Source organism: Toxotes jaculatrix, chromosome 4 (genome assembly GCF_017976425.1).
Source record: "Toxotes jaculatrix isolate fToxJac2 chromosome 4, fToxJac2.pri, whole genome shotgun sequence".
In the NCBI taxonomy this organism is placed as follows: domain Eukaryota; kingdom Metazoa; phylum Chordata; class Actinopteri; family Toxotidae; genus Toxotes; species Toxotes jaculatrix.
Window position 1 is genome coordinate 19,758,181 of NC_054397.1, and position 7,540 is coordinate 19,765,720.

The following is a 7,540-nucleotide window of genomic DNA, read 5'->3' on the forward strand; positions in this document are numbered from 1 at the left end:
TGGAGAGAGAGAGGGAGAGAGAGAGAAAGAGAGAGAGACAGAGACAGAGCGCCAGGAGAAGAGGAAGAAGAGAGAAGGACGGATACAAGGCGAGGCCAGGAGCGGGAAACCTTATCTCTCCTGGTTGTCCAGCTGTTGTCTTTATGTTTTTTTATTTTTTTATTTACCTCAGCACCATTTTATAACAAGAATCCTGCCTTTTTTTTTTTTTTTTTTTTTACGAAAAACCCCGATACATTCCCACATCCGTCCTGATGTGCTGCTGCGCCTCATCACGATTCTTCAAGGATATGCAAAGCGGCTCTTATCACGTCGACGCTATTTGCCATTAAATGCAAGGATGTAATTGAACGACATCGGAAGCGCACGATCAACAATGACAACTGGGCTTGATGAGCTGTAGAGATCGACGAAGGGAAGCAGAGCAGTCAGGGTCTGTGCGTTCATTTGCGCCTAATTATTGTTTTTGCATGTGATCCGTGTATTTTCCTCCCTTCATCCATCGGAGCTATAAGGCCTATAGCCCGCATCATCTCTGGGCATGAAACCCGTGGGAATTATGATACCAACGTGACGCACAGTCACACAGCACAGCGGGGAAGACAACGCGCCTCGACAGGACGGAGGGAGGGTGTGAGGTCCAGCAGAGCAGAGACCTACACAGTACACTGATCACAGGAGGAGGACGCCCAGTTGTTGTTGGACATATCGCGCTAATGACTGCCGTATAGTTCAGCAGGTATCGCCCACTACCATTTCCCTATTGAATATTTAATTTTTTTTTTTTCATGAATCGGGCAGAGCGGAGCTGGCGAAAGGGAGGACAGTACAGTGGATGAGGGCGCGGAGAGACGGAATGCGGGAGACGCAGTGAGCGAGGAGGAGGAGGAGTGAAATCGGAGGATTGACGGTAAGATATGGATATAGGCTATTAGGATGCACCCCGCCCCTCCTCCCCCCCATCTTTCTCCCTCTCTTCTCACGCACACGCGCACATACATGATCAATGCCAGAGAAGACAGCGGAGGTGCCCTGCTCCTTTGCTGCTGCTGCTGCTGCTACTGTCAAGGGCCATTTGATCACTGAGGGACAGGGATCTGATGTTCTGTTGTGCTGGGCCTCATACTGCTGGCTGCCATTAAAGCTGGGTCAGTAGTATAGGAGAGTGCTGTGAAATATTCATGGGCACGTGATTAGTCTCCTCTGGGCCTCTGAGGAGAGTAGGGAGAAAGTGGCATAATGACTCAGGGTGTCCCACACTGGCCCCTCCAGAGGGGTCTGGAATATGTGCATTATCACACACCTTCATTGCAGGGTCTGTGGTGTGCTGCAGTGGAAAGTGGTGTAAATGTGCACACTGAGGGCTTTAAATGCATGGTGTGGTTTGGGTGTTTGCAGGTTTGCTTTGCCGATTGACCCTAGATGGGAACATGAGGAGAAAAGAGACAGAGAGAAAGAGGAAGACAGCGCAGACCGAGTGAGAGTCCATTATCAATATTTCAGAGAGGGGAAGCAAGGACTGGGTCAGTGGAGGAGGCCAAGGAGGGAGGCAGGAGAGACCGTGAAGGGGAGAGACAGAGATACAAAGGAGAAAGGAGACGAAGGAAAGAGGAGAAATGCTGAGGGAAGGATGAGGAAAAAGAGGGACGAGAGTGGAAAGAAACAGCTCAGTGGCTGACAGGACTCTGACTCCTCTGTCAGGCTGAATTCCTTATACGATTGTAACCTTGAGTGTGAAGGTATCGTTTGTATTGTATCAATTAGTAGTAGATAGAAGATTTTGTGAATGAGTGATGAAAACCGATGATGGATTTGAGTTGATTTATACATAGAAATGTTTGTGAACGCTCATTTAAATAAGGCGATTCACCCAGTCGTGTGTGTGGCCGCACTGTGCATGTTAGATGGAACGGAGAAAGCAAACACAACAAGGTTTGCGTCCATGTAGGGATCATTTACATCAGCCACTGAGGAGGGAAAAAAAAGCAAACTGATTTGCTTGAACCACTCAGACAGACACACACACACACACGCGCACACACACAATTTGGATGGATTTCCTATCATTTGACTTGTAAAATGCAACATATTTGTCCCTTTTTCTGTGTGGACCACTTCAAACAGGTTTCCTATCATATCTCTGTGCATCAGTCAGACACTCTGAGTCAGTCGGCTTGCTTGTGCCGTGAGCGTTTTATGCAGGCCTCTTCAGAGCCGGGGGCGGATGTATCAGTGTAATATCAATATCATGACATGAGATTGGATTTTTCATATTATAATACTGTAGGGCTGTAGCTAATGATTACTTTCATTATCAATCAATCTCCCAATTAACTGACAATTATTTTCACAATAGACTGATTAACTGTTTTTCCTTTGAAGTGAATGAATTATGATGTTGATTCAAAAACCTTGATAACGTATGACAAAAAAATAAATAAAAAACATATACGACAAATTAAAGCATCAAATCCTCACATCTGAGACACCGCAGCCTGTGAATATCTGGCATTTGTGCTTGAAAAATTACTAAACAGTGAGAACCCAGTTATCAAAACTGTTAATTGAATTGTCAATCAACTAATTGCTGTGATGTTGCTGTATATCTTATAGTTGCGTTTTCCTGGGACTGATTGCAGTGATGCACCTGCCTGTTGTAGTGCAGAGAGATAATCAGTGATGGCCTGTTTGGTTTTCATATTCAATTATCATTGTCTTTCTTTCTCAGAATAATTTTCAAAGCACAAATAATCTTTTTTTTTTTACATTACATTGTTAAATACAGAAAGCTATTTGTTCAAATATATTGCTATATTTGATGATGCTCATATTGTCCACTCAAGTTGGGCAATATGGATAGAATTTTTCATCACATTACGCATTTTATTTTATTGTGATAAATAGGTTTTCTTAAAACTAATTTGTTCAGATGTTTGCTTAATCCAGTGATTTATATTATACCTGAGAAATCAAGGGACTTCATCACACTGATGAATGAAACCTGAAAATCCAGTGTTAACACTAAGAAACAGCAGTTTAAAACTACCACAAGGCAGATCTTCCTTTCCAAAGCACATTATAAAAAAATTCTAACAGGAGACATAATTTCTATCATCTCCCAGGATTTACCTTCAAATTTCCCAAGCCTACTGTCCAGCTCTTGCTTGTTCTGCCTTCTTACAAACAAAAGCCACTGGATGCACTCGGCTCTGCTCTGTCGCACTTCAGTCGATGACTGTAGAAGAAGCAGAAGCAGTTCTTGTAGTGCCTCGGGATCACAGTCCTGTTCTTTGACACTCTGAAAGAGCATATATCACAGTAACAGGTTATGCTGACATACAAATCACATTTAGTACAAAAGGTACGCCGAGGGACATACATTACAACACACAGCAGACAACATGTCACCTTAGTGTTTGATCAAAATACGTTTTGCATTTAACTATTCAAGTCTTACTGAGCTTTGTCTGATGGAAAAGTGCATTTTACCCCAAACCATATTATCGTGCAGCTCAAAATTACATCTGATGCACTTAAAAGGTGAAGGTTTCTCCTTTTATGCTAAAGATGTGAGACGATGCAGCCATTTAAAATCCCATAGGACCAGGAAAAGCTCACATGCACACCCCTTTTTGTGCCACGTTGTCAAACTTTCCATCACATCATAGCATCACATTTATCCATTCATACACTACTGAAACTGTAGGTGTGTGTCATGTCTTAAACACGAGAAACCCATTAAGAATAATTACATTAGAATTTACATTTTCCAGGAACTACAACACATTCTTAGCCTTTATTGCCGCGTTTCCCTGCTGTTTTATTGTGAAAACAAAAAGCAGAGTTCTCTGAGGGTTAATCACTGTAACACAATGTGCTATTTTAAAAGCACAAATCAGATTATTCAAATCTATCTTACAGTAATACAACACATATCTGCCCGTATTTACATAAGAATGTATATTAGTTATGACTTTTTTTTTTGTCTGATTACAGGCTGGTTAAACTCCTGTAAACTAAAGTGAGATTGTTGTGGCAGTGGATTGTGCCGCAGGAGGACGTTCAATACCTTTTCTGTAGAGGTTCAATCAGCACCATCTGTCCTGTAGCAAACACTGCCGCTACTAGGTTTTTGCTCTTAATTAGCAAAAACCTAGACGAATTTAAGATAAATTAATCATTTTTCATTGGTTAAACCATCCAGTTATTTTCTGCTGCTTATACAGATCCTGTTAATTTAATTACTTATATCATTAGGAATTACTGATCATTGTAACTATGAGTTTCTGACTCTTAAATGATATTCACCCAACAAGTCCTTCCAAATCAAACAGTGTCCAAGCCCTGTAGAACAACAGGCTGCAACTGACAATTTCTCTCAATATCAGTTAATGTTCACATTATTTTCTCATTTAATTGGTTAATTGTTTTGTTAATAAAATGTCAGAAAATCGTTAGAAATGCCTGTTATAATTTTCCACAGCTCAGAGTGACGTCTTCAAATGTCTTGTTTTGTCTGACATTCACAAAAACCTTCACAAAACCCAAAGGTGTTCAATTTACTGTCATGTACAACAAAGAGAAGCATTAAATCTTCACACGAGCAGCTGAAACTAGCAAACGTTGGACATTTTTGCTTAAAAAAATGACTAAGAAGATTATTTGACCATCACAATAGTTGCAGATTAATTTTCTGTTGATTGGCTAATTGCTGCAGCTCTAGTTCAAGACATAATTACAACTGGATAAATCATATTTTTCTGAAAGCTCTGATATATCTGACTTTATACTTCATAACGTGGTCATGCCTGAAAACCAAACAAATACAGAATTAATGAATGCGGTGTTATATTGTCAGTGCACAGTATTTCAATCCTCACAATGCCACCTAGTCTTGTATGTTATTTCTAGCTGCGTTCGTGATGATCTTTGGCCTGACATTGATAGATTTCAACTCCTCTGCCTCATCCTGTACAATAATCAGCTAAAAACAAAGCAGTGGTAAATCAGCAAACACACTCTTGAAATCCTGGAGATTCTCAGACACTGAGAAAGTGCTTATAGGGCACTAAGAAACAGCGAGCTTTTAACTCAGAGAGCATGCGCTGAGAGCAGGATTACAATCTTGATAAATTTGTGAGGAAACTTATCAATGTTTAATCAACCTTGCTGCAGCTTTAGAAGAGACTCAATTGTTCAGGTTAAAGAAAATCAAACGACTTTTCACAAACCAAATCTGTATCCCACATGCAATTTAGACATGTAGAAAATAATGGCAAGCCACGGAGGGTTTTTGGCCCTTTGGGCTTCCATAGAGTATAATTGTCTTTTATCTATCTTTATACAGTTTAGGATTACAGACTTAGTTTTGTCGTTTATTAAGGAATAAATGAAAACTGGTGGCTAACAACTGTGGATGACTTTGAAAATAACGTAAAACATTAGTTTGGATATGTCTGTAAGCAATTTCCTCCCGTTTTCTTTGGATACGTTAAGTCTGCTACGAGCAGAATAAACCCCAATGCTCTCTGGAGCATCCAACATGCAGCAGAGGTCCTAAAGCTCTGAACTTAGCCCAGAGCACCGCCTGGGTTTCCTGCCTGCAACAAGCCAATGATTGACAGAGGGCGACACCTCCATTCCCCAGAGTAACGCATCGACCAGACAAACATACAGGCTCTAAAACCCCCGTAAGTGGCTTTGACTGCAGCATGTAGGCCTCAGCCCTCTGGGAGCTGTAGAGGTCAATGGTCTGAATCAGGCTCACAGTCACAGAGGGCACTGTGGTGTGTTTTTAAAATCCGTTTCCAAGCCTTAAATATTATCGTCAGCGACAAGGAGATTCTTTCAACTGTTGTTATTAAAACGTATTTCAGCCAATAAAGCTTTTACTTTCACTGTGCTGTCAGACGTCTGATCTCTCCGCCTTTCTTGATTGCTCCCTCTCCATCACACACACACACACACAAACACTCTCTCTCACACACATGCACACACACATTCATTCTTCCATTAGGAACATAACACTATAAGTCTGTTTTGTCACTTTGTGCTTCATAGTGATCCGCCCGCAGGCACCAATAGCTCTCTGACCAAAAGAGGGGGAGGTTACTCTCCCTCCTCCTCTCTCTCTCTCTTTTGATTTTATGGCCTCCACCTCACTAACAGTGTGAATCTTTGTACCTGGTGTGATTTCACATCAGTTTGAATGATTTCCAACAGGCTGACTTTAAAGGCTTTCAGGTATCATTTGCTTCCCACACCAGTGAGTTAAGTTTTGTGGAGACAAACCGCACCTGATTTTGCATGGCAGACTCCTGTTGGACATTTCTGTCATCAAGGGATAAGTTTCATGATCACTTTATCTGTCAGTTAATTTAAAAATACTGAAAATGCCAATTACAATCTTCCAAATTGAAGTGTTTAAAATGTTTGCATTGTCAAACCAGCAGTTCAAAAACCAAATATGTTCAATTTCAATAGTAACGCATCAGATCTCACATTTCACAGGCTGGAACCAACAGAAATTCGCCGGTTTTCCTTAATAAATTAATTAACCCCCTAAAGCTCACTGGCATCTGTCATTACCAGCTCAGACTGTGAAGGCAAACACTGTTCAAACCCACAGAACATCATGTTAAATTCAAGTGGAGATTAAAAAGTTTCCAAAGATATCAGATACGCCAGGCTGAAATGTGGGAAAATGTGTACAAAACTATGCACAAAGCATCCATTTGATTGAAGGACGCAGCAATAAAAAAATAAATAAACACACTTGCCACTGACTCTGTGTTAAGTATGTCGGGTACATTCAGTACATCATGTAACATATGCTAAACAGACATACAGTAAATGCAGCATCTCTTTGTGTACTTTATGTGCATGGTTATGTGTATGTATGTACATTAATGTACATTAATACTGTGTGTGTGTGATTTATTTCACTCCAGGCCCACTACTCACACACTCTCACTTAGAGACTGCTGCTCCTCCAAGTAGGCCGGCCGGTGGCCTGGGGCTGGATTTTGGTTGCAGGCTGGGAGCATGGTTCTGCAAACAGGGGGGACTGGGTGTGTGGCTTTGTCAAGGCCCATCAGTGTCCTTGCTCTACTTACTCTGCATCAACACTTAAGGGTGTGTGTGTGTGTGTGTGTGTGTGTGTGTGTGTGTGTGTGTGTGTGTGTGTGTGTGTGTGTGTGTGTGTGTGAGAGAGAGAGAGAGAGCAATGGGGGTTGCAAGCAAAAGAACATGCTGCCATAAGGGTTTCGGATGAGATGAGACGTATTGTGTGTATGTGTGTGTGAGAGCTTGTGTGCGTGTGATAAAAAAAATGGAAAGGTTCTCATTCTGCTGAGTCTCTGTGTGTGTGTGTGTTTGTATCACCGTGTTCCTGGGGCCTTTATTACCACAGTCTTGTTGGTTCAGTGGACTTAAAGAAGGCAGCAGTCTCTCTTCCCTTTCTTCTGTCGGTGTGTGTATGTGTGTGTGTGTGACTCTGTGTGTGTGTTTGTGGGTGTGTGTGCTGGACTCCATACAAGCA